This window comes from Malus sylvestris, chromosome 2, assembly GCF_916048215.2.
Source record: "Malus sylvestris chromosome 2, drMalSylv7.2, whole genome shotgun sequence".
In the NCBI taxonomy this organism is placed as follows: Eukaryota; Viridiplantae; Streptophyta; class Magnoliopsida; order Rosales; family Rosaceae; genus Malus; species Malus sylvestris.
The window spans coordinates 27,712,773-27,739,172 of NC_062261.1; the positions used below are offsets into that span (position 1 = coordinate 27,712,773).

At 40.1% G+C, this 26,400-nt stretch overlaps 1 long non-coding RNA gene across 1 annotated transcript; it reads right to left on the reverse strand.

Moving 5' to 3' along the window:
- Positions 1-1,135: 1,135 nt before the first annotated feature.
- LOC126613680 (uncharacterized) lies at positions 1,136-23,529 on the reverse strand. Its single transcript, XR_007620169.1, has 3 exons — positions 23,415-23,529; positions 22,945-23,005; positions 1,136-1,215 (listed from the first exon to the last, which is right to left on the reverse strand). It is a non-coding gene; the product is annotated as an uncharacterized LOC126613680 (long non-coding RNA).
- Between the last annotated feature and the right edge of the window lie 2,871 nt (positions 23,530-26,400).

Here is a 26,400-nt window from a genome sequence, read left to right on the forward strand (position 1 = left end):
TGATTGAAGCCTTGATATCTTTCTCTACAGAGTTCAAATAGAAGCATGGCATTTTCCTATCTCACAGTTAATTGGTTTTGAGAGTTTGGTGTTGAATATTTTTCTAATTGACTTGGTTTTATTGTATTTGACACGCCCCGACTCGGAATGACACTTGGACTCCAAATCTAGCTGTGCTGGCCGACACCAGAAAGGGGATAAAGCCATAAAAGTGTGGTGATATAGAAAATGTGAATAAATTTAAACCTAAAAGTGACTAAATGCAAGAGTGCGCATTTGAGCAGGAAGAAACTCATTTCATACGTGATGTCAGAGCATAAGTAAAGTACAGTAAAATTAGAATAAGAATTATACCATTAGAAGTAATATCCTATATCAATGTTTGCCAAAAATCATCGTCCACACAAACACTGCCAATAAATCCTAAAGGGGCGAAAAATAAGGGTGAGTGGGCTTGACAATAAAGTTTGTAAAAATCTTTTCGAAAAAGTATAACCATTCGCCGTAAAACAAGTATAGTTTCCAAATATATATACTACATATTGTATGAAAACACTTACCATCAACAACTATATTTTAGAAATACGATGAATCACAATATTTCATATATAAAACATATAACAACTGGTAATCACAACATCTCGCATAGATGAACATATAATATCGGGTACTCATCGACAAATGCTGACACACGAGCTCATGTAGAGATATTCTGACATGAACAGGACTGGGTGTTAAGTACTAGGTTTATTGTTTGGCTTCCCTTATCAAAACTTGTAATTGCTACCACACATGCTCATATTTTAGAGTTAGGGTACAATGCTAATCTGGGATTTCTACGAGGATTAAACTTGTCAAGAACTAAACCTTCTTCATTGCTAAAGGTTTGAATCATACATTTTCATTTGCATATCAAGCTTAGTTTTCCATATTCCTTTTGTTTAGTGTAGTTGTCTAGTCAGAAATTCTCTCTGCTATCCAGCTGTCTAGGCACGCAAACTAAGATAGCCCACATGGTAGGGGTGGGTTCGGTTCCATTCGGTTCGGTTTTTGACCGAAACCGGAAACCAAACCCAAATTACTGTTCGGTTCGATTTTTCTTCGGTTTTGATTTTTTTCGGTTCGGTTTCGGCCCGGTTCGGTTTTTTTCATGAGTTTTTCTTTTCTTTTAAATCTGGAGCTTGAAGCCTTGAGCATCCTCGGTGAGAAGTCAACCTGCAAGTTGAATAACAGATAAATCCACATTTTAAAAGAGCAAATATATACATTCCATAGTAGGATGCTAGATAGGAGAATCCTTGATCCCATTGCAACAAGCTTGTCAAATTGTAAAAACTAACTAACTAACAACAAAAATAATGTAAATACCTACTTGAATCTTTTATAAACAAAACAGCATGCCCATTAACCAATTAGGTTGGAAAGCATAAAGATGGATTTGATGCCTTGGAGTATGAAATCGAAGTTGGAGTCGATCCAGGCTTCGACCTCGTCCATGGAGACAACTTTGACATCGAGAAATGAGCAGAGCCCAACCAAGCTCGGGCCATGGTCTTCCATTCCTGGGAGGACTGCTCACTCAGAATCTTACAAGCTGCTGCAGGTTTCTAAAGTGGAATTTCTGGGTTTTGGTTGTGTTTTTTGGTTGGAGGGAGGTAGAGAGAGAGAGAGAGAGAGGGAAAGAGAGAAAAGGATGATGAAAGATGGGAATTAGGTACGAAGCGGCTAGGGTCCTGTGGATGGCTGCGGCAGGGAACGAGAGAGAGAAGAGGGGAATGAAAAATAGAAAAGGTGTGGCTGCCTAGGGTTTTGTCGATCACTAATAGCACAAAAGACTATAGATTTCAATTTTATAAATAACTTAGTCATACATCCATAGCAAAACAAAACCCGCTGCCAACTTGGTTTCAGTGAAACTTTCTCAAGTTGGAGTGCATGGGTTCGAACCCTCATGGCTCTAGAATTTCGAAGTTTTTTTTTAATGATTTTTATAATTAAAATATTATAAAAAATAATTAAATATATATTTCGGTTCGGTTCGGTTCGGTTCGGTTTTGACAGTTTCGGTTCGGTTTTTTTTTGCCTCGGTCCGGTTTTTTTCGGTTTTCGGTTTTTTGAACCCACCCCTACCACATGGGCCATCTGACAACTTTTCCAGTGTGTGGATCTCTCACCCTTGATCTAGGAAGGTCTCTTTGGCTTGTGACATGTGTCTCCTTATCCCTTTTATCTGAAACATCCAGCTCTTCCATTAAAGGGGTTTTCAAGGATTCATTTGTTTTTGGCTAGGATACTCACATTTCAAAGAAAGAGTGCACTTAGCCTAGAGCTACCACTTAAGCTTCTAAACCGAAACCATAGCCACAAAACCATCTCATGCACAAACACCTAATCACTGCATATTAAGGTTGCATTGTTTTAATGGTTTTGCTTTAAGCTTTTGGTTTAAACCTAAGTTTCATATCCTTCATAGACCAAACTTTTGGATTCAAGTTAGATTCTTCCTTTAACTGTTTGACTGGAGAATCAGACAGGTCATTTGAATCCAGATTTCATGTGCATATCATAAAATCATATCACATCATTCATCATGTTGATCTATGTTCCACAAGGTGATGAGCTCAAGAAGAGCTGCTATTTCGTGAAGATCGAAGAAGTCCATCTCGTGTAAGGTAAGGTTGCACAAAGGTAAAGCTGCTCCATAGATAGGGATGTAGGAATTAAGCTTGTGTGGTCTTTGTATGAACATTTGTTTACACTAGTGGATTGGACTCAGTAAAGAGTCTCCAATTTTTTTAACCTAGAGGGATTTTTTCTGGCCAAAAACTTTCTTGTGTTCAATACTTTACAAAGCCTTATTTATAACCATTGTTTGAGTTAAAAATTGTAGGGTTTGCTAGTATTGACACTTTATTAACCAAGTGAACTGAACGCAAGTATTAAGACTAAAACTTTACTGAAGTTCACATTGTTAAGTTTTAACCTTTTAAATTTGTTTGGTTTATATGCTTGTAGGCTTCTAATAATCTGTACTCATTTGACTAGTCAGTAAATTTGGTTTTAAGTTTTTGATATAGGGTATTCCACCAATCTTTGATGGTGTGAACTATACAGCGTGGAGTGAGAAGTTTCAAACATTCCTTGAGACAGGACTTTCTTGCTGTTGATTATCTTACTCTTGAGTGGATGGCTCTCTCTATAACTGTTGATGGGGAGTTGGTGATCAAACCTAAAAGTGAATAGACTACTGGTGAAGTGACATCTACCATGGTAAACAAGAAGGCAAGAAATGCCATTGTATCTGTCATATCACCAACTTAGTTTACTCATATCCATTACTGCACAACTGCCAAGCAAGCTTGAGATAAACTTCGAATCCTTCATGAAGGTGACAAACAAGTGATGATTTGAAACTTTAAATGACCCTCTCAAAGTTTGAAGATTTAAAAATGTTTGAGTCTGAAACCTTCTCAGCCTTTTATGAAAAAGTTGAAATGTTGACGAATGAAGCTTTGGGATTGGAGAAACCTATATGTGAAACAATGGTTGTTCAAAAGATCTTGAGATTGTTACCCAAGAGATTCCAAGCAAAGAAGGCTAGCATCCAAGAGTTTCAAGATTTAAATAAGATTAAGATCAGGAATTTAGTTAGGAAACTCATTACTTATGAGATGGAGCTGGACATGGACAATGGTGTCTCCAAAAAGGGAAAAGATGTCGCTATTCAAAGTGTTGATAATAGCAACATTACAAGTGACTCTTGTGAACTATTCTTAGAGGATGATCTTGCCCTATTTGTCAAGCAATTCTGAAGAGGTCTCAAAAACAAAGAAAGGGATGTTAAGTGGTCTGAGGGGTCATCAAACAATCATGGAAAACTATTCTCTGGTGAGAAATCTAGTGATTCTTCATAAAAGAAAGACAAAAGTCTATCTAAAGTTTATGGTCCTTGTTGTGCTTGTGGTGGAAGTGGGAATTATGCAACTAAATGTGCCAACACCAGACTTCTTAGTAAGAAACGTGAAAAAGCTATAATGATTACTTGGAGTGACAATGATGAGCAAGATTTTGTGTCATCAAACAAGAAGAGATTGTTGCATTTGTTGAATCTGTTGATGGAGCATCTTCCAGTGGAAAAGATAAAGTAATTGATGATACTAATATGTCATCATCTCAGAAGTGTCTAACTTGTATAAATCTCTATTTGATGAGATGTATGTGGCAACATTGAACAATATGGTGCTTGCTAAAAAGGCATCTTTGTTACAAGTAGAGGTTGAGTCTCTCCTTCTAGTCAGAACAGAACTGAGTGACAAAATTATAACTTTGTTGATGCACAAAATCAGCGAGGACTTTGATACAACAGAAAGTGTTAAGTTTATGACCTTCGCTAGATTGCTCTGGTCACTAGTGTGGATAAGTATGTAAATGGATAGAGACAGGGAAGCAAACACAAGATGTACGTGGTTCACCCAGATTGGCTACGTCCACGGAGTAGAAGAGTTCTCATTAATTGTGAAGGGTTTACACAAGTACATAGATTCAAGCTCTCCTTTTGTGAGCACTAGTGAATGATTTAATACAAATGACATTCGGAAATATTGTGGGAGAATGATCTTTATTTATAGAAGAGAGTTTCTAGTTTCATTCTGACATTGACACATGTCGTGTTGTGATTGGCTTCTGATGTTGACACGTGTCGCGTTATGATTGGTTTCTGATGTCGACACGTGTCGCTGTGATTAGCCTCCTGGTTAGAGGGAAACTCTTCTGTGTCCTTGACGATATAACGTTGATCGGTGCTCAGTAGTTTCGGGATTGGTCAAGTATGGTACAAACAGTGCTCCCCTAAGTTCCCGAGTGAGGGAAGCTCCTCGGTTGGGGACTTGCAAGATCCAAGCAATTTAGTAATCACGAAACTTCTAAGTACCAAAGTGTGGTATCATTTTCACTTGCCTTATCTGTCTCATACGTAGATGTGGCATCTTCTCTGGAAGTACTTTTCCTCCATCCAGGGGTGGTATCTTTAACCGATGAAGATGCACAAGGTAATGTATCAATTTCACTTGAAGCTTACTTGTAGTTTCGGGTTTGGTCAAGTACGATACAAAACCCTATAGTAGGAGTCCCCTAAGTCACCGAGCTAGGAGATTTGTCGAATGAGGTAACAGACAAGGTAAGCAATCAGACTTCCAAGCAAGTAACCTAGATCGGAGGTTCAACTTCGGCTTCCAGTTGATTGTTCTCCTTCTCCTTGTGTCATAAATAGCACCAAGGATAAGGAGAAGCAAATGGAGAAGAGATGATATGAGATACTTTTGCTTTTGAAGAAGTAATTTTCCACAGGCTTATTCTTGAACTGGGCTAGAGGGTTTTCTGGTTTCCTCCAGAGTATAAGGTCGACTCAATAATTTGAGGGTCAAAACAAGTTCATCAAATCTAGAGTACGTTCGACCCCGATGATATGGGATACTTTTGCTATTGACCAATGAGTGGATGTATCGGCACGTGTTCTGTTACGCTTGTCTCCATATGCTTCTTTGTATCCTTCTCACTTGCCCTATCTGTTCCTCAGGCAGATGTGGTATCTTCTCTGGAAGCATAAGATGTTGAAGATGAATACTCGAGAGCAATGCCAGGTAAGTAATCAGGCAAGGGGTTCTAGGCAGTCAGTTCCTGACTAGAAGCTTGATTCCAAGTGCTGACTGATTGCTCTCTTTCTCCTTGTCTTGCAAGTAGGAACAAGGCCAAAGGAAAAGACAATGAAAAAGCATGATATGGGATACTCTTGCTTTTAACCCTGATGATATGAGATACCCTTGCTCTGGTGTGGCTTGTTTGCAAAGGTATTATCGGGACGAAAAGAAGCTGAGTTTTTCGAGAGACTCTGTTGAGAGTGGCCTCTTAGATATAAGGAAGGGCTGAGCATTTTTGTAGGTCTGCCTGTCCGTGGAGGATGGATGTCGACATATATAGGAGTCTCCCTAACAACAAGTAGTAATGTTATTCCTTTACCTTTCTTGGTCGTAGCAATGTAGCGGGAGCTGCAACCTTCACGTGTTTTAACTTTGTCAGAACACTTTGAAAAAGTGGTATGTGGTATCTGGAAAGCTGATGTTGCATGTGAAGATTGCAGACAAGCTTTATCCAAGGAAATCTGGCTCTCGAAGTTCAGAGAGCGACGCCTCTTCGGTTTTCGAACAAGCAATCCTGTCGGGGATCTAGCTTTCGAGATTTGGAGAACGGTGCCTCTTCAATTTTTGAGAAAGCAATTCTGTTAGGAGTCTGGTTCTTGATATTCGAAAAGCAGTGCCTCTTCGATTTTTGAGAAAGTAATCCTGTTGGAAGTCTGGCTCTCGAGATTTGGAGGGTGGTGCCTCTTTGTTTTTTTAGCAAGTAATAATGCTATTCCTTTACCCTTCTTGGGCATAGCAATGTAGTGGGAGTTGCAAGCTTCACATGTTTTAACTTTGTCAGAGCGCTTTGAAAACGTGGTTTGTGGTATCTGGAAAGCTGATGTTGCGTGTGAAGATTGCAGACAAGCTTTATCCAAGGAAATCTGGCTCTCGAAGTTCGGAGAGCGGTGCCTCTTCGATTTTCAAACAAGCAATCCTGTCAGGGATCTGGCTCTCAAGATTCAGAGAATGGTGCCTCTTTGATTTTTGAGAAAGCAATCATGTTGGGAGTTTGACTCTTGAGATTCGGATAGCAGTGTTTCTTCGATTTTTGAGAAAGTAATCTTGTTGGGAGTCTGGCTTTCGAGATTCGGAGAGTGGTGCCTCTTCGATTTTTGAGCAAGCAATCTTGTTGGGAGTGTTTTTGAGTAAAGGTTAGGCATTTTTGCCAGTCTGCCTTGCCACGGAGCACAGAGGTTGACACACATTGGGACTTTCTAGTTATCAAGCAGTGGTGCTGTTCCTTTACCCTTGTGGGTAATAGTAGGGTAGCTAGATCTTCAAAATTTATGTGTCTAAACTTTGTCAGAGATCTTTGACAAAGTTATATGTGGTACCCGATGAGCTGATGTTGCTTGTGGAAAGTGGTGCCTCTTCGAAATTCGGAGAGTGGTACCTCTTCGATTTTTGAACCAACGACCCTGTTGCCCTTTATTTTATAAGGGCACCAATTGTGTGCAAAAAGTACATTCAGATAGTTATTCCTTGTAGGAATTTTCCCCTTACTTCAGAAATTTATTGCACTTCATTTCTCTTTCATCATTTATGAGAATGTCTGGCCCATCCGACCGTCGTTTTGACTTGAACTTTGGTGAAAATGAAGCAATGCCTTCTCAAGACAACATATGGCGCCCATCCTTCTTATCTCCTACTAGTCCTCTTACCGTTAGGAACTCTGTGATGAAGAATGATATGACCGCTGCGGTGGTGGCCAGAAACCTTCTCACTCCCAAAGATAACAGACTACTTTCCAAACGATCTGACGAGTTGGCTGTAAAGGATTCTCTGGCTCTTAGTGTTCAGTGTGCAAGTTCTGTGTCTAATATGGCCCAACACCTATTTGCTCAAACCCACCAAGTTGCATCATTGGCGGCTGAAATGATAAGTCTCAAACAGGAGATCAGAGGGCTTAAGCATGAGAATAAACAGTTGCACAGGCTCGCACATGACTATGCTACAAACATGAAGATGAAGCTCGACTAGCTGCAGGAATCTGATGGTTAGATTTTACTTGATCATCAGAGGTTTATGGGTTTGTTCCAAAGGCATTTATTGTCTTCGTCTTCTAGGGCTGTACCGCGTAATGAAGCTCCAAATGATCAACCTTCGGTGCCTCCTCCTTCTGGGGTTCTGCCTAGTACTGAGGCTCCGAATAATCACCCTCTGGTGCCTCCTCTTTCTAGGGCTCTGCCGACTGCTGAGACTTCGCCTGAGCAACCTTTGTGAAGGCTCCCTCTTGTTTGTTTATTTTGATTCATGTATATGTACATATTTGTAACTTATCGGAGATATCAATAAACAAGCTTTGCTTCATTTCAACGTGTTGTGTTAAATACACCAAGGCCTTCTTCACTAAGTTCTTTGAATTTTTTTCTTTTGTTGAAGCTTGTATGTTGAAGCTTTGTGAGTGAAGCATGTAGGTTGAGGTAGTGCTCCCTTAATTTCCCAAGTGAGGAAAACTTCTCGTTTGGAGACTTAAAAAATCCAAGTCACTGAGTGGTCGTGAAACTTCCAAGTATCAAGGTGCAGTAACATATGATAGGAGTCCCCCAAGTTTCCTGTCGAGGGAGTTGACGAATGAGGCATTTCCTTTCTAAGTGGTAGCCCAAAACTCCTTCTTCATATATATTTGTTATGAAAGTTGTTAGGCCCAAAGAAGATAAGGCCTAGGCAATTTTTGTTTTTTTTTTTTTTAAATTCTTTTTTCGATTTTTTTTTTCGAATTTTTGAATTTTTGAATTTTTGAATTTTTGAATTTTTGAATTTTCGAATTTCCGAAAGAAAAAAAATTAAATATATATATATATATATATATATATATATATATTTTAAAGCTTTGTAGGTGAAGCTTTGGTGTTGAAGCTTTGTAGGTGAAGTTTTGAGGTTGAAGCTTTGTTGGGCACCATGAATTGATTTTGCTTCACACTATCTTGATCAAGATAGTGTGAAGCTTTTGTAGGTGAAACTTTTGTGTTGAAGTTTTGTAGGTGAAGCTTTTGTGGGTCAAGCTTTTGTGGGTCAAGCTTTTGTAGGTCAAGCTTTTGTGGGTCAAGCTTTTGTGGGTCAAGCTTTCGTAGGTGAAGCTTTTGTGGGTCAAGCTTTTGTGGGTTAAGCTTTTGTGGCTTTTGTAGGTGAAGCTTTTGTGGGTCAAGCTTTCATAGGTGAAGCTTTTGTGGGTTAAGCTTTTGTGGCTTTTGTAGGTGAAGCTTTTGTGGGTCAAGCTTTCGTAGGTGAAGCTTTTATGGGTAAAGCTTTTGTGGGTCAAGCTTTTGTGGGTCAAGCTTTTGTGGGTGAAGCTTTTGTGGGTCAAACTTTTGTGGGTGAAGCTTTTGTAGGTGAAGCTTTTGTGGGTGAAGCTTTTGTTGGTCAAGCTTTTATGGGTCAAGCTTTTGTGGGTCAAGGTTTTGTAGGTGAAGCTTTAGAGTTGAAGCTTTGTAGGTGAAACTTTAGAGTTGAAGCTTTGTAGGTGAAGCTTTGGAGTTGAAGCTTTGTAGGTGAAGCTTTGGAGTTGAAGCTTTTGTTGGGTACCATGAATTGATTTTGCTTCACACTATCTTGATCAAGATAGTGTGAAGCTTTTGAGAATTTGTAGTTGTCCTCCATTGATGAAGCTTTTATTGGTGAAGCTTTTGTGTTGAAGCTTTGTAGGTGAAGCTTTGGAGTTGAAGCTTTTTGTGGATAACATGAATTGATTTTGCTTCACACTATCTTGATCAAGATAATGTGAAGCTTTTGAGAATTTGTAGTTGTTCTCCATTGATGAAGCTTTGTTGAATTTCCCTTTTTTTTTTTTTTTTTTTTGGGAAACTAGAAATTTGAAAATGTGGGAGAGACAACATATACAAATTTTGCTTCCACACTGTTGAGCAAGAGATTGTGATGCAAGCCACACCTTGTAGTAGTCGAAGGTTTGGATGAACCATATAAATTGAATTTGCTTCAAACAGTCATGAATTTTCTTCGAAGGTTTGAGAATTGTAGTTGCCCTCCATTGATTAAGTTTTTGTTAGCACTATAAATTGGTTTTTCTTCACACTGTCTTGATCAAGAGTGTGTGAAGCTTTTGAGAATTGTGGTTAAACTCCTTTGATAAAGCTTTGTTGGCACCATAAATTGGTTTTGCTTCACACTATCTTGATCAAGAGTGTGTGAAGCTTTTGAGAATTGTGGTTACCCTCCATTGATGAAGCTCTTGTTGGCACCATATATTGGTTTTGCTTCACACTGTCTTGATCAAGAGTGTGTGAAGCTTGTGAGAATTGTGGTTGCCCTCCGTTGATGAAGTTCTTGTTGGCACCATAAATTGGTTTTGCTTCACACTGTCTTGATCAAGACTGTGTGAAGCTTTTGAGAATTATGGTTATCCTCCTTTGATGAAGCTCTTGTTGGCACCATAAATTGGTTTTGCTTCACACTGTCTTGATCAAGAGTGTGTGAAGCTTTTGAGAATTGTGGTTGCCCTCCATTGATGAAGCTCTTGTTGGCACCATAAATTGATTTTGCTTCACACTGTCTTGATTAAGAGTGTGTGAAGCTTTTGAGAATTGTGGTTGCCCTCCATTGATGAAGCTCTTGTTGGCACCATAAATTGATTTTGCTTCACACTGTCTTGATCAAGAGTGTGAAGCTTTTGAGAATTGTGGTTACCCTCATTTGATGAAACTCTTGTTGGTGCCATAAATTGGTTTTGCTTCACACTATCTTGATCAAGAATGTGTGAAGCTTTTGAGAGTTGTGGTTGCCCTCCATTGATGAAGCTTTTGTTGGCATCATAAATTGATTTTGCTTCGCACTATCTTGATCAAGAGTGTGTGAACTTTCTACGAGTTGTAGTGTTTGCATTGTTACAATGGGGAAATGTTTGAAGCAGATGCAAGAGGGCTGAATAGCTTGATCTTCGTATGCCATGCACTGACGTTGTTGTTGGCTTGCAATAAGGCTTTGTTGGTGACTATAACTTTTGTTGGGCATAAGTGCTCCCCTAGTTGAGTTGTCAAGCTTGAGGGTTTTTGATTATTTGTGAATGCTAGGAGTTCACATGTACAAGTTGTACCACTCGTCTTCTGGTAGGTGGAATGAATGGTGAGTTGCTTTCATCACTTGGTTGGTGGTACAAAGGTGAGTTCCTTCATCACCTTTCATCACATTTCATCACCTAGTTGGTGGTATTAGGATGAGTTCCTTCTTCCCCTGGTTGGTGGCATGAATGGCAAGTTGCCAAATGATATTAGAGTACAAGTTGTACATTTCATCACCTGGTTGGTGGCATGAGGGAGAGTACGGGTTGTACATTTCATCACCTGGTTGGTGGCATGAAGATGAGTTCCTTCTTCACTTGGTTGGTGGCATGAGTGGCAAGTTGTCAAATGATATTAGAGTACAGGTTGTACATTTCATCACCTGGTTGGTGGCATGAAGATGAGTTCCTGCTTCACCTGGTTGGTGGCATGAGTGGCAAGTTGCCAAATGATATTAGAGTATGGGTTGTGCATTTCATCACCTGATTGGTGGCATGAAGGAGAGTACGGGTTGTACATTTCATCACCTGGTTGGTGGCATGAATGGCAAGTTGCCAAATGATATTAGAGTATGGGCTGTACATTTCATCACCTGGTTAGTGGCATGAAGATAAGTTCCTTCTTCACCTTTCATCACCTGGTTGGTGAGAATAAGGACAAGGTGTCTAGGCACATTGTAGCCAGTGTCGAATGACACAAAGTATGTTGAACCCTTTCAAAGCATAGTTGGCTTATGTACAAATGTGTTGGAATGTATGATTGAACAAATATATTGTGAAGCTGTTCATTTATTTGTATAGTCTTCTTGACATATACTTAGAATTTGTTTCATGTTGGAAGCATTCATGTTGAAGCTTTGAACCCAAGTGTTTCATTGCTAGGAATGTAAGAGGATTAGGACCGAGTTGTCTAAATCACCTCTTTATTGAATTCATGCCAAATAGTCTTCGTTACATAGGATGCCGAGTGGCTGAACCTTAATACTTGTACAATGTGAGTTTACTTGTAATAGTACTTCAAGTGATCAACGTTCCATGGATGGCCAAGGGTCTTGCCATCGGAGCTTCTAAGCTTGTAGGAGCCAGGGCGACTGATGCCAACAACTTCAAATGGTCCATCCCAATTTGGACTAAGTGTTCATTCACTCGGGACTTTGTCGCAGAGTAATCTTTTCTTCAAAACCCAGTTCCTCACTTTGAAAGAACGAGGTTTGACCCTGGAGTCATTGTAGGCGACATTCATCAAGTGAGCCTAGTTTCTGTGTTCCTTGACTAGATCTAAGTTGAGGGTAAGTTGTTTGTCATTTTCGCTTTGCACGTAGTTCTGGACTCGGAACGTTGGTTGCTCAAGCTCAACTGGGACAACTGCCTATGTACCAAAGGCAAGTGAGAATGGGGTTTCTCCTGTTGATGTCTGATACGAAGTGCGGTATGACCAAAGAACTTGGGGTACAAATTATGGCCAACAACCTTTAGCCTTGTCCAAGCTGGTTTTCAAAGTTCGCTTGATTATTTTGTTGATGGCTTCAACTTGTCCATTAGATTGGGGATGAGCTGGGGAGGCAAAACATAAGTTGATGTTGAACTTAGAGCAGAACATCCTGAACTTATTGTTGTCGAACTGTCGCCCGTTGTCAATGACTATCGCATTGGGAATGCCGAATCTGCAAAGGATGTTCTTCCATACGAAGTTTTCTATTTTTGCCTCAGTAATGGTTGGTTGCCAAGGGTTGTACTTCAGCCCACTTTGTGAAGTAGTCAACTGCAACGATTGCATAGCGAACCTTACCCTTCCCTGCAGGCATTGGGCCGATCAAATCAAGTCCTCATTGAGCGAAGGGCCAAGGGCTGATCATAGGAGTGAGCGGCTCGGGAGGGGAGTGAGGAATAGTTACGTAGCGTTGACACTTATCACATGAGCGGGATATTCTGATGGCATCTTAGTGGAGTGTTGGCCAGTAATATCTTTGGCGAAAAGCCTTATGTGCTAGGGATCGAGATCCAGCATGATCTCCGCAGACTCCTTTATGTATTTCCCGAATGACAGTTTCCGCTTCTGCGGGCGTAAGGCATCTTAGGTATGGTAGGTTAAAACGCCGCTTGTAGAGTTGGTCATTAATGATCAAGTAACGGGTAGCCTTGTATCGAATCTGCTTAGCTTGGACTTTGTCATTTGGAAGGGTGTCATGAGCAAGGAATCTATAAATCGAGGTAATCCAACTATCCCCCTGCTGTAAGTTGCACACTTCTGCAGCCATGGTGCTTGGTGCTGCCAACAATTCGACCTGAATTTTTCTCCCAATCTTGTTTTCCACCATTGAGGCGAGGCGAGCCAAAACATCTGCATAACTGTTTCCCGCTTGAGGAATTTGGGTGATCTGGTAGTGGAAGTGCTTAAGCAACAATTGTGTTTGTGCCAGATATGCAGCCATTGAGCTATCCTTAGCATCAAAGTTGTTGGTGACCTGGTTAACCACCAATTGGGAGTCACTAAAGATATCAATTCGTTTAACCCCAATGTGTTTGGCCAAACGTAAGCCTGCTAGGAGGGCTTCATATTCGGCCTCATTGTTCGACGCCTTGAATTTGAAACAAAGAGCATACTCCATCACCATTTTGTCAGGGGTCGTAAGGACTAGTCCTGCTCCACAACCCTGTTGGTTGGACGAGCCATCAACATATAGACTTCATGCTAGGGTTGTTGGTTCTATTTTCTAAGCTTTCGAGGGTAATGAAACCACTTCTTTAGGAGTAAACAATGTCAACATGATATGTGAAGTCGGCGATGAAGTCTGCCACTACTTAGCCCTTCTCAGCTGGCTTTGGTTGGTAGGAGATGTCAAACTCACCCAATGTTATCGCCCATTTGATCATTCGCCCAGAAGTGTCAGGACTTTGGAGCATCTGTCGAAGAGGATGATTGGTAAGCACGATGATGGAGTGTGCTTGGAAATAAGGGCAAAGTTTTCGAGCAGACATGACCAATGTTAGGGCCAATTTCTCAATGTTGAAGTACCGTGTCTCCGCATCTTGTAAGGCCTTGCTAGCTTAGTAGACAGGCCGTTCGACATTACCATCTTTTCGAATGAGAACAGAACTTACTACTGAAGCCGATACCGACAGATAGATAATGAGAGTGTCACCAACCTCAGGTTTAGAGAGCAAAGGGGCTTTACTCTTGTAGTCTTTGAGGTTCTTGAATGCCTCAGCACATTCATCAGTCCATGTAATGTACTTCTTACTTCCCTTAAGTGCTTTAAAGAAATGAACACATCTGTCTGTGGCCTTAGAGATTAACCTAGTTAAGGCTGCCACCTTGCCAGTAAGGCTTTGGATGTCTTTTGAAGTTACCAATTCCTTCATGTCGAGGATTGCTTTGATCTTCTCGGGATTAGCCTCAATGCCTCTTTGGCTTATCATGAAGCCTAAGAATTTTCCAGAGCCTACGCCGAAGGCACATTTGTTGGGGTTCAACCTCATTTGATACCTCTTCAAAATGGTGAAAGTTTCAGATAGGTTGGTGATATGTTAGTCAGTATGTTTGCTCTTGACTAGCATATCATCAACGTAAACTTCCATGCTCTTTCCAATATGTTCGGCGAACATTGAATTGACTAGTCTCTGATAAGTTGCTCCGGCATTCTTTAGGCCGAAGGGCATGACTTTATAGCAATATAGTCCCCTGTCAGTAGTGAAGGCTGTATGTTCTTTGTCCGGAGGGTTCATGAGGATTTGGTTGTATCCTGAGTAAGCATCCATGAAGCTCAAAAGTTCACACCTTGCCGTAGAGTCTATAAGTCTGTCTATGAGAGGAAGGGGAAAGTTATCCTGCGGGCATCCTTTGTTTAGGTCGGTGTAATTGACACACATTCTCCACAAGACCTTTTGGAGTAGGAGACTTTCTTTGGTCTGATTTTTCTTAACAAGGACAACATTTGCTACCCACGTTGGATAATTGACTTCGCGGACGAAGCCTATGCCTTTGAGTTTTTCAACTTCTGCCTTCATTGCCTCGTACTGTTCAGCATCATAAGATTTTCGCTTCTGTCTCACTGGCTTGGTCTTGGGGTCAATACTTAAACGATGATAGATGATATCGGGAGAGATGTCTGGCATGTCCTCGTATGACCAGGCGAAGACCTCAGTGTTCTCTTGCAAAAAAGAGATCAATGCCAACCGAATGGGTGGTGACAAGGTGGTGCCAATCTTCACCATGCGATCCGGATAATTTTTTGAGATAGAGACCTTCTTCAACTCTTCAGCAGGTTATGTTTGATGGGTGAAAGAGTCATATCGAGGATCGTCGGGTTGACTGTTGCCACCATAAAAATCCAAGTTGGCTTTGTCTAGGCTGGTCTTTATGACTTGGTCATGTATAGAAAGGGTTTCCTTGGGCACAGGCAGGTGATGTTGCTTGATCGAAGTGTTGTAACATGATCGTGCACTAAGTTGATCTCCTCTGATGTAACCATTGCCATAAGGGGTTGGAAATTTCATCAACAACATATGTGTGGATACCATGGCCTTGAGATCATTGATGCATGTGCGTCCGAATATGACATTGTATGTTATTGGGCAATCAACCACCACGAAGTTAGTGGTAATGGTAGTTGTGTAAGGGCGCCTGTACCAATGGTGAAAGGTAAGTGTATGCTCCCCAAAGGTTGCACGATATCACCGGAAAAGCTTATCAGAGAGGAAATCGAGCGATCGAGCAAGTGTTCAGCTACATTAAGTGCCATGAAAGCTTCAGCAAACATGATATTGACCAAAGCCCCCGTGTCTACCAGGATTCGTTGTACTTCAAAGTTGGTTATGTGAGCTTCCACAATCAGTGGGTCGTTGTGAGGGTAGATGATACCTCTTTCTTCCTCAGGGTAGAAACATATTGGATCCCAGTTAGGCTTTTGATACTTACCTCCCCTGATATCTTCCACGTGAAACACTTGGTGGCCAGACCTTAAAGCTCGTTCACTATTTTTCATGGCCCTGTTGGAAGATTTAGATATCGGTGTGCCACCACTTATGGAATATATCACATTTACCTGGCGTTGGTTACGGTTACCCCTATTAGGGTGAAGGAGGAATTGATCAATTTTTTCTTCACGTGCCAAAGCTTCAATATGATCACGAAGGGTGATACACTTCTAGCCAGCATGGCCGTTATGCTCGTGGTAGCAGCAAAACGTGCTCGTGTTCTTCGTGGGCTTGTAATCCGGGTACCTCGATTTTGGCTTCAGTATCAGGTGTGTTATGCTGGGGTAAATGGCCACGCATGTGGCGTTCAAAGGTGTGTATGCCTCATACCTCGGGGTAGGGGTTGTCCTGACACTTGTTTGACCCACTGTGTTGACTGCCTAGGGTCGGGGATTATCATGGCAATACCCTTGGTTATCACGGTAGTGTCCTTTGCTCTTTTTACTAAAATGAGACTGGTGAGGGTGGAAATCTTTCCTTTTGCCCTGAGATTGATATGTCTGTTGACTTGGCAAAGTATTAAGTAAGGCAAGGGGAGGCACCGTTGCCGTTAAAAAGGTCGAGGTATTCTCATTTGGTTGGATCTGGCTTCCACTCCCTACTTGCTGATAACGGGTGGTTATGGGGGGTTTCCCTTGATATATCCTTGCTTCGGCAGAGGCATGCTTATAAGCATGTGCCATCACCTCAGAGTAAGTCTTCCAAGTGTTAGCATTGATCATATACTTGAATAAACAATCACGTAGGCCTGCCGTGAAAGCCTTGAAGACGGTCTTGTCATCTGCCTCAGCGCAGCGGGAATACTCATGGCTGAAGCGACCGGCATACTCTTGTAATGGCTCGTCTGGCTTCTGGCGAATATTGTACAAGTCATCTGCAGAATGCAAGCGGTAGGTCTAAAAATGTGTTGAGAAACAAACAGTTGCCTCAATTCCTCAAATGAGTCTATCGTCTCAAGTGGAAGACGGCAATACCAGTTTAGAGCTCCGCCAGAGAGGGTGGAGGGGAAGAGAAGACGTCGCTCTTCGTCGGTGTGCATCCGGTATGCCATGGTGGACTCAAAGAGGTTAATGTGTTCAATCAGGTCCTCCTTTCCAGTATAGAGTTGCAAGCCAAGCTTCTGCTTTGTCTTTGCTTGGAGGGGGTGTCGAGGATCCTCCTTGTAAGAGGGTCAGGCCTAGGTTGGTTCCAATCAGGTATCTCAGCTTGTCGTTCGGCCTTCAACTTGTTTACTTCCTTAAGAAGCTGTAGGACAAGAAGGTCTTGAGTGGAGTCATGTACCACTTGAGCTTTCTTTCGTAAATCTTCATCTCCTCTTGAAAGTAGGAAGGTTTGATCAAGCGCATGTGATTTTTCCCTGGACTCGCCGTACTGACTTTCAAGGTGTGTCTATCAAAACATCTTTGAGTCCCCTATACCTTCGTGTTTCTCTAGGACTTGTTGCCCCTTCCCCAAATTGGTAGCTGGCCTGGGACGTGGGTGGGAATCGAGTCTTTCAGAAACCTTTGGGTCATTGATCTTCGAGCTTATGTGGAGGGGATTCTCTCGACGTTGCTTTAGGATGTCTGGGCAATCACGATAAACGGCTTTCGATCCTTCCAACCTTTCTGCAATGAGGTGTCTTCCTCCACTTCTCCTGCTTCGGGTCGAAGCAACTGTGTTGAGAGAAGTCTCATGTTGATCAATGTTTTGATGATTAGCTCGCTCCTCATCAGGGATACCCATATCGAAGGAAGGTGACCCTCCTTGTTGGGAGGCATCCAGATGATGGTTGATGTCCACATGGGTAACAAGTTCGCATGTTTGAGTACGCCTAGTTTCGTGGAGCATCTCAAAGAGCTTCTCATACTGCTCCTGGAGGACCTTATTCTTCATTGCTATCTTGTTGTTTTGAGATTCTAGCTCATCGACTTTAGCTTGAAGAGCAACTCTTTTTCCTTCCTTCTTTCGTTGTTTCACACTAGGTGCAAGAGAGGTGTCATTTTGTGTGTCGTGGCTTCCTTCGCTCCCCATGTTGGAAAGGGATGCCTGGTCAAAGAGAGTGTACGAATGGTGGAAACCAGCTTAACAAAGATGAAGAAAGTGAGAATAAGTGTCGTTCCCACATACGATGCCAAATGTTGATGCACAAAATCAGCGAGGACTTTGATACAACAGAAAGTGTTAAGTTTGTGACCTTCGCTAGATTGCTCTGGTCACTAATGTGGATAAGTATGTAAATGGATAGAGACAGGAAAACAAGCACAAGATGTACGTGGTTCACCCAGATTGGCTACGTCCACAGAGTAGAGGAGTTCTCATTAATTGTGAAGGGTTTACACAAGTACATAGGTTCAAGCTCTCCTTTTGTGAGTACTAGTGAATGATTTAATACAAATGACATTCGGAAATATTGTGGGAGAATGATCTCTATTTATAGAAGAGAGTTTCTAGTTTCATTCTGACATTGACACGTGCCGTGTTGTGATTGGCTTCTGATGTTGACACGTGTCGCGATATGATTGGCTTTTGATGTCGACACGTGTCGCACTGTGATTGGCCTCCTGGTTAGAGGGAAACTCTTCTGTGTCCTTGACGGTATAACGTTGACCGATGCTCAGTAGTTTCGGGATTGGTCAAGTATGGTACAAACAAACTTCACAACACTAATTAAGATATAACATGATTGATTGTTTAGAATTACATTATTTGGTGACAATATCATGATCATTCATTTCTTTTCCCTCATCTCAAGGAAGTGTCAAAATGTATCTTGGATTGTCCAAATGTAATTCTCATCAATCATTTCAATGGTCATATGCTCCATATCACCTTTGCCAACTTAAAAGTTCTATTGGGCTGGGTTCTTCATTGTGAGTAGTTTTGTGTTTAGATATTGGCTCAATTTATATTGCAAGGGTTGTGTCCTAATCTCAATAGGTTATCAAAAGTTTGGTTAGCCTTTGAATTAATTCTTTGTTGAGTTACATGGAACCTTGATTTTAAGATAGCTATCACCAATCCTCTTCTTATACCTTGACACATCGTAGTTATGGTATGAACAAGTGTTAATCTATGTTGTGCTACTTGTGTGACCTTTAAGATTTGTTCTTAAAGTATTGCATTGCATGTTTCTTTTCAAATGTACTTACTTGGTCAAAAATTAAACATTAATTTTGTCTTAGAAGCTAGGCTTTTAAATATGTTCGTACCGGGATTTTCTATATGATTTGACCAGTTGGTTGTAGCTCAAATGGTTCTAGGTTTGTAACTGTAGTTTATGTGTTGTCTTCTCCCTTGGTCACAACTTGTTGCACCAATCTAGTTTAGTAGTGATTAATTTCAACATTCTAACTATAACATTCAGAAAGGTAAGGTTCATTAAAGGTATTCCTATCATTGCAAGTCTATTTTAACTATTGCATCTCATCTGTTGGTTTCCATCGTGCGGCTTAGACTTCTTCACAGTATCTTAGGTTTTTAACCTTCTCTAACCTATCTAGGTTTTTACCGTACTTTACTTTATGTTGTTTGCCTTGGTTGATTTCCTTCCCTCATTTCTCATTCTCTTGAACTATCTTGCCGGAAAAGTTGCTCATCCGTGGTTGGGAACACTGGTTCTCCTCACACTTAGCCCACCCATCATTCTACTTGATCTCAAACTGCAAGGAACTCCTATGGAGTTATTTCTAGTGATCAAGTTCCCATTTTCTCATCCACCTGAGCCAAGAATTTCTTTTCCACGGTGGCAGCTCTGAAGGTTGTGCCTGAACAAAAGATCATCCAGGATGATCTTCCTTTGTCTAACTCTATTCGTTCTGATGACCTCGTTGAATGGTACAGACTTCATAGGGTAAACTCTCATCTTCCTAATTTCAATCTTTCTATAGTTCAAAAGTTTTACTCTAACATTCCGTCGAATTTTCCTAAGTCTGGTGAGGTTATTTATGTTCATAGTGCTATGGTTGCTTGACCCATCTATCATTTGCACAGTCCTTGAACTTCATCCCTCTTCTGATTTAGTGTCATCAAAATATATGTTACAACTAGTCAGTATTACTTGAGCGCCTACCATCGTGAGGCCTATGTTGATCCATTTATTCCACTAGTTAAAGGTCAAGTGTCAAAGTCTCATCTCAAACCTTTATATAGGATTTGGTCTAATTTTATCCGTAGAAATGTCTTAAGAACATCGAACAATGTAACCCTACCTTTGAGTCAGTCAGAGTATTGTTTGCCATGTTAACTCACTGTGATGTGCCTTTTGGCTTTCTGATTTTCAAATCAATTATGTCTAAGTCCAAACGTGTTGGAACCCAACAAAGAGGTTCTACCATTCATCCTTGTCTGATCACTCAGTTATGTGAGCATGCTGGTGTTCAAAAACGTCCTGATGATCTATGTACTAGAACCACTAAGGACCTTGACAGAAATATAATGAACCTAAGTAATGTAATGTGAGTTGTAGCTCAGGGTGATCCTAGACTAGTTCCTCCACCAAATGCTACCCAGGACAGAAAAATAACTTAGCTAGAGTCATAAATCAACTCCCTTATAAAATAATTTGTTGATTTTAAGTCTTTAGTTAGTCAATCTGCGTCTTCACCACTTGTAAGTAACTCATTCTCCACACCATCTCTAAGTCAAACATGCCTGCATCATCCATCGTTTGTCCCTCATCGCTTCGTGGATCTATCGTATGTGTCCTATCATACTGTTGTATCCTCCGACCATTCAAGTGCAGTTATTACCAAGATGGTTGCAATATATGATGCTAAAAGAAAAGTGTAACCATCAATGTTAATCAAAATGTCTCTTCCACTCCTACCTCGAAGGAGAAATACATTAGATTTACCTATTCCTCTTATGAAGATGAAGTTACAGAAGGCTTTGGTAGTGGTTTATGCCCCCTGGCGATGCCACTGTTGAAGATGCCATTGCTGCTGGATCTAGGATTATGGGGGAGTTCTTGTAGGGCTTTTTAGTTTAATTGAGAGCAAGTGTTATGGAAGAGTTTTGTTTTGTTAACTTTTGAACAGTGGTTGCTAAAGTTGAAACTCCAATTTCTTTTGGATTCTGTTCTAATTAATCTTGCTACTCTTAGTTTTTGTTTTATCTTGAATCTTGTGACCATTGAGCTTAAATTCTTGGATATTTATCTTTTAGGTACCAAAAATTTGCACCATTAAGGGGTGTTTTTGGTTCTCCTAGATGGATTGACCCATCCTTGCTTTGTTTCATTTTGTATTCCTTCCCAGTTTGTTTATCACTTTCTTCCCTTGTCTTACCATGACAAAATGGGGGAGAAAATTACCAATTTAAAATATGTATCTTTTTAAATTGTGTTTTTATTGCATTATTGGAATATGCACTTGTTGGCATCTCTTGAGCTTACTGTGTTGTATTAATCTCATAACTTGTGATAAACCTCACTTGTCTCTTATCAAGAAATGTGTGTTATTGCATGAGTTGTTACTTGCTCCTCTCTTGTCTTAGCTTGGTTTCTTGAGAGAGGTGATGTGTGGATTAGTTATTGGTTTGGGGTTATTTTGTTAAGAAAAGGCAAATGGGGAGATTCTTAAGTACTAAGTTTATTGTTTAGCTTCCCTTGTCAAAACTTGTAATTGTTACCACACATGCTCATATTTTAGAGTTAGGGTACAATGCTGATCTGGGATTTCTACTGGGATTAAAGTTGTCAAGAACCAGCCTTCTTCACTACAAAGGGTTTGAATTATACATTTGCATTTGCATATCAAGCTTAGTTTTCCAAATTCCTTTTGTTTAGTGTAGTTGTCTGGTCATAAATTCCTTCTTCTGTCTAACTGTCTAGGCATGCAAATTAAGACAACCCACATGGGCCATCTGACACATATTACCATGCGTGGATCTCTCACCCTTGATCTGGGAAGGTCTTTTTGGCTTGTGACACGTGTCTCATTGTCCCTCTTGTCTAAAACATCCAACTCTTCCATTAAAGGGGTTTCCAAGGATTCATTTGTTTTTGGCTAGGATATTCTCATTTTAGAAAAACAGTGCACTTAGCCTAAAGTTACCTCTTAAGCTTCCAAACCGAAATCCTAGCCACAAAACCATTTCATGCACAAACACCCAATCATTGCATATTAGGGTTGCATTGTTTTAATGGTTTTACATTAAGATTTTGGTTTAAACCTAAGTTTCATATCCTTCATAAACCAAGCTTTTGGATTCAAGTTAGATTCTTTCTTCAACTGGTTGACTGGAGATGGTCATTTGAATCCAAATTTCATGTGCATATCATAAAATCAGGTCAAATCATTGATCGTGTTGATCTCAGTGCCACAAGGTGATGAGCTAAGGAGGAGCTGCCACTTCGTGAAGACCGAATGAGGATTGTTGTATAAAGGTAAAGCTGCTCTATAGATAAGGATCTAGGAATTGAGCTTGTGTGATCTTTGTATGAACCTTTGTTTACATTAGTGGATTGACACTCCGATTTTTTAACCCAGAGGTGGGTTTTTCCGGCCAAAAACTTCCTTGTGTTCAATACTTTACAAAGCTTCATTTATAACTTTTGTTGGAGTTAAAAATTGTAGGGTTTGCTAGTATTGACACTTTATTAACCAAGTGAACATAACTTAAGTACTAAGACTAAAACTTAACTGAAGTTCACATTGTTAAGTTTTAACCTTTTAAGTTTGTTTGGTTTATATGCTCGTGGGCTTCTAACAATCTGTACTCAATTGACTAGTACATCTGACTAGTCAGTACAATTGGCTTTAAGTTTTTGTTGTAAGGTATTCCACCTGGTACCAATTTCACTAGGTGTAATAATAATTTATGCTATAGTACTACAATCACGTGAAGACTGGCGATATGCACATCACATACTAGTCCTAATTGCCTATAGCAATATAGGACAGGACTGGCACCTACAATGGATCCAAGGTGAGCATATCGGTGCGATGTGAAAGTACACGTGAAAACTGGCCCGGGCCCGAGTGAGTACTAACACCAGTGTAGCATGCATGATGAGCAGTAATATGAGTATGATCATGCAATGATAATTCAATAATTCTAGTCAATAAAATACTATTCATGGTCGCAAATATAATTAAGGCATTCCATAATAGTACGCATACCTATGCATCCCGTAGAACGTAGAATAATTTCATAAATTCCGTCAATTCGCTAATTCTTATAAACGTTAGTCTAATTAGGCGTAATGTAGAAAATTCTTTATTATATATATATATATATATATATATGGAAACTAAATTTATATATAATGTTTAAAAGAAAAGACCCACTCACAGTCATATTGTCAGGTTAAACCCGCCTCGCGGGCATTAAAGATCATTGCGATGCGTTTCACCTAGAAACGAAACCAATTACGTAAATAGATAACGAACTAATCTAAATTTGCGTATTCATACAACATATGGCTAATAAATGAACTATTTTAAAATGATCGAATTTTGAAAAACGGAAGGCAAATGCGGATTCGGCGTCGAGAAATCCCATGAGGGACCTCTAGGCTTCTCCACTCGCCGCTGCATGTGCCGCCACAAGGTGGCTGCACTGGCAGCCACGTGCGACTCATAGTGGCTCCTCCACACTCACCCATACGTCTGCGAATACGCTGGTACTCGCCTTCCTCGCAAAGGCTTGCATTTTTGCAGGTTTTTGTCCAACTTTCAAAGCGTCGTTTGAGCTCATTTCTCAACTAAATCTAACCTATAAACTACCAATTTAAAGATTGTAAGGAGAAAAAAAGATTATACCAAAATCGAAGCTTGACAGAGGGGAGAGATAGCCGAAAAAGTGGTTTAAAAGTGGCTCGACGGCCACGGTTTTCACCTCCTAGAAAACTGGGATAACTTTTCCCCAATGTTTCTGCATCCCCAGCTTCACCAAAACAATATTCAAGGTTATAAATAAGATTAGATCGATATATAAGGAAGGTTTGAACAATCCTGAGGCTTACCTTTGTCAGAAACGGCGAAAATTCGCCGGAAAAACACTTGAACAATGATGGTGCTACTATGCAGTATAGGGTTTCATGTCTGGGTTTGAGATCATGGGCTTACTCTTACTTCTAGGTTCAGGACAAAATGACGAAGTTATGGTCTGGGTGGTTCGTAGTGGATCATGGCGAAATGGTGGTGTGTTTGCCGTGATTATGTGCAATGTGCACCAACGGTGGATGGAAGAAAAACAGAAGAGGAGAGAGATATGGTGGTTCATGTGGGGCTCGTCGAAAAAAGTGGCGGGTGGTGTGATTCTACGCCTCTCGTCCTCCCTGTGTGTGTAGAGGAATGAGAGTTTAAGGGAAGGGTAGAGTTAAGTGAGAAAGATGAAAGAGTCTTCCAGAAAATAGGGAAAAATAGAGGGATACAGGGGGAGTGAAGGAGGAGAATGGGGTGTGGGCCTAGCTTGGCACATAGCCCAAAGCCATAAAATATATAAAAAAAAGGAGAAAAATATCCCCCGCGATGTGAAATTACAAAATTACCCTTGATGTTCCGTGATTTGTAAAATCTTTGTTGTAACTTTGAATTCAGTTTTGTTTACGCCCACACGTTCATATCAGCGAGTACTACGTTAATATGCTAAGAGAATGGTTCATACGTGCCACGATACGATGGTCAACGAAATTCAACATTCTCATTGCTAAGTGTATTTTGGTCAATTCACTCCTATATTAATAAAACATCGTTAAATTAGGTATGGGTCCTAACAATATTAGTTATTTCTTATTCATTTAACATTATTATTTCTGTTGGTTATAATCCACGTTAGCATCCACGCCATATAGTTATTAAAAGTTTCCATATCACTCTTAATTAGGACCCTTAATGTGTAAAATTTAAAGGCTAAAAAGGAGTCTAAAAATATTTGTCCCTTGATCATAACTTTCTAAACTATTCTAATTTATGAGATGAGAAATTCAAATTCGGATGCAAGGGATTCCCTGACCAATCAAATATTAGAAACTTAACAAACTTGCAACAGAATGTATCACTTTCGACTAGTTTAACTAACTTAATTTTTAAAAGTGGTTTTAGCGATTTACCCTCTAAACTTGTGGGCCATTTTTTACTTTAAAATTTATTTCAGGCAATTAGCCATTCCCCTCCCCCCTCTCCTCTCTCAAATTTTTATAAATAGTCAATTACCTCTTTATCGTTAGACTACTTAATTTTTTAGTGGACAACATGTGAAATACTTAAGAGAGTTAAAATGTCATTTTGCTGAACTTAGATGAGTTATTGTTGTACATAAGTGGATAGATTAGATCTGCACAAGTTGGCAGAAAAATAGAATTTGTTTACAGTCATTTTACCTTCTTCTCTCCATTCATCTATGGATGGATGAAAATTTTGAAAGTGATAGCCAGTGAAAAGGACATGGCTATTTATGAAATTTTAAGGGGCGGTTTGCAAATAGAAGTTTATGGTGAAAATTGGCAGTATCGGCAAAATTGAACTGCCACCATCATATCATCAACGGATTAACGAGCGTAGCTAGTGTAACTGAACAACTGATCACTTAGGACGTTTGCCCACCGTTAGTCTGATCCAAACTTAATCGTCACCTTCTCTGATGCAGAAACGCAGCGGCACCATATCATCACCGCTGCCGGTGCCGTCCTGTATAGTATATCCTACTGCCGTACCATTTCCTCTAAAAAGGTAAGAGTGCTACTAAACCCACTCCAGTGTTTTATTTCCCCACCCACTTTGAAATGATAGTTTGATTGATAGCTTTATCATTGTAGAAAATGACCTTCAAAGACCTAAATACCACCCAATCATGTCTTGCCACATAATTAGTTATATTTCCAAAAACCTAAAATACATAAATGAGAGAAAGAAAAAAGAGGAAAAAACATAAAAACCAATCAAATTATGAGGCTGAAAATGGAGGAGTTTCTAGCTTTAGCAAAGAAGACTTAATGTTGTGAAGGGTAAAGACCCCGCTTGCAAGTACCGAGGAGAAGCAAGTATCGTTCCAAAGCTTTCACTGCTAAGTTTGCTACAATATTAATATTCTTTTGCCACCAGCAAGAGCTTCATCTGATGGGTCTTTCCATTCATCAACTACCCAAGCGTAACGGCGGTCGAGCAAAAGACGTTTGGAAGGGGGAATTTCACAATGTTGTAAGCTTGTAACAGAGAGTGAGGAAGCAGCTAAGGACTCCATTATCTACCTCTACCACCCTCCTGTTTAATGATAATTTTTTTTTAAATTATCATAATTCTTTTAAAGCAAAGGAAATATTGGAGAATAAATATATAGGGTTATTGTGGAATAATGATGGGTGGGAAAATAGTTATATGTTTTTTTTTCACTTTTTATGATGAGTGTAAATATAAGATAGGTGAGAAAATAAGACAGTGGGTGGGGTATATCACCACTCAAAGGTAAAATGGTAATCCAATAAACAAGTTTAAAATTTTAACTTTTTCTCTTTTTTCTTGATCCAATTTTTTATAGGGAGTTTTAACGAAAAGGGCCTGGAACTATTCATTCTTAATTATAAGGACATTTTGTGTATGAAATGTCCATAATGGATCAAGTACTTTTCTTTATTTACTCTTATGCCATTACAGCGGGGTCCACAAAGATGTTGACATTTCTGTCTGGGAATACATCATTTTATATTATGCTATTAAACTTATACTAATTTTACAGCTAGCTTTTCAGGCTTCCATCATGTTGTCGATGTTATGCAGCTCTTCTTCTGACAAATTATTCCAAAATTGT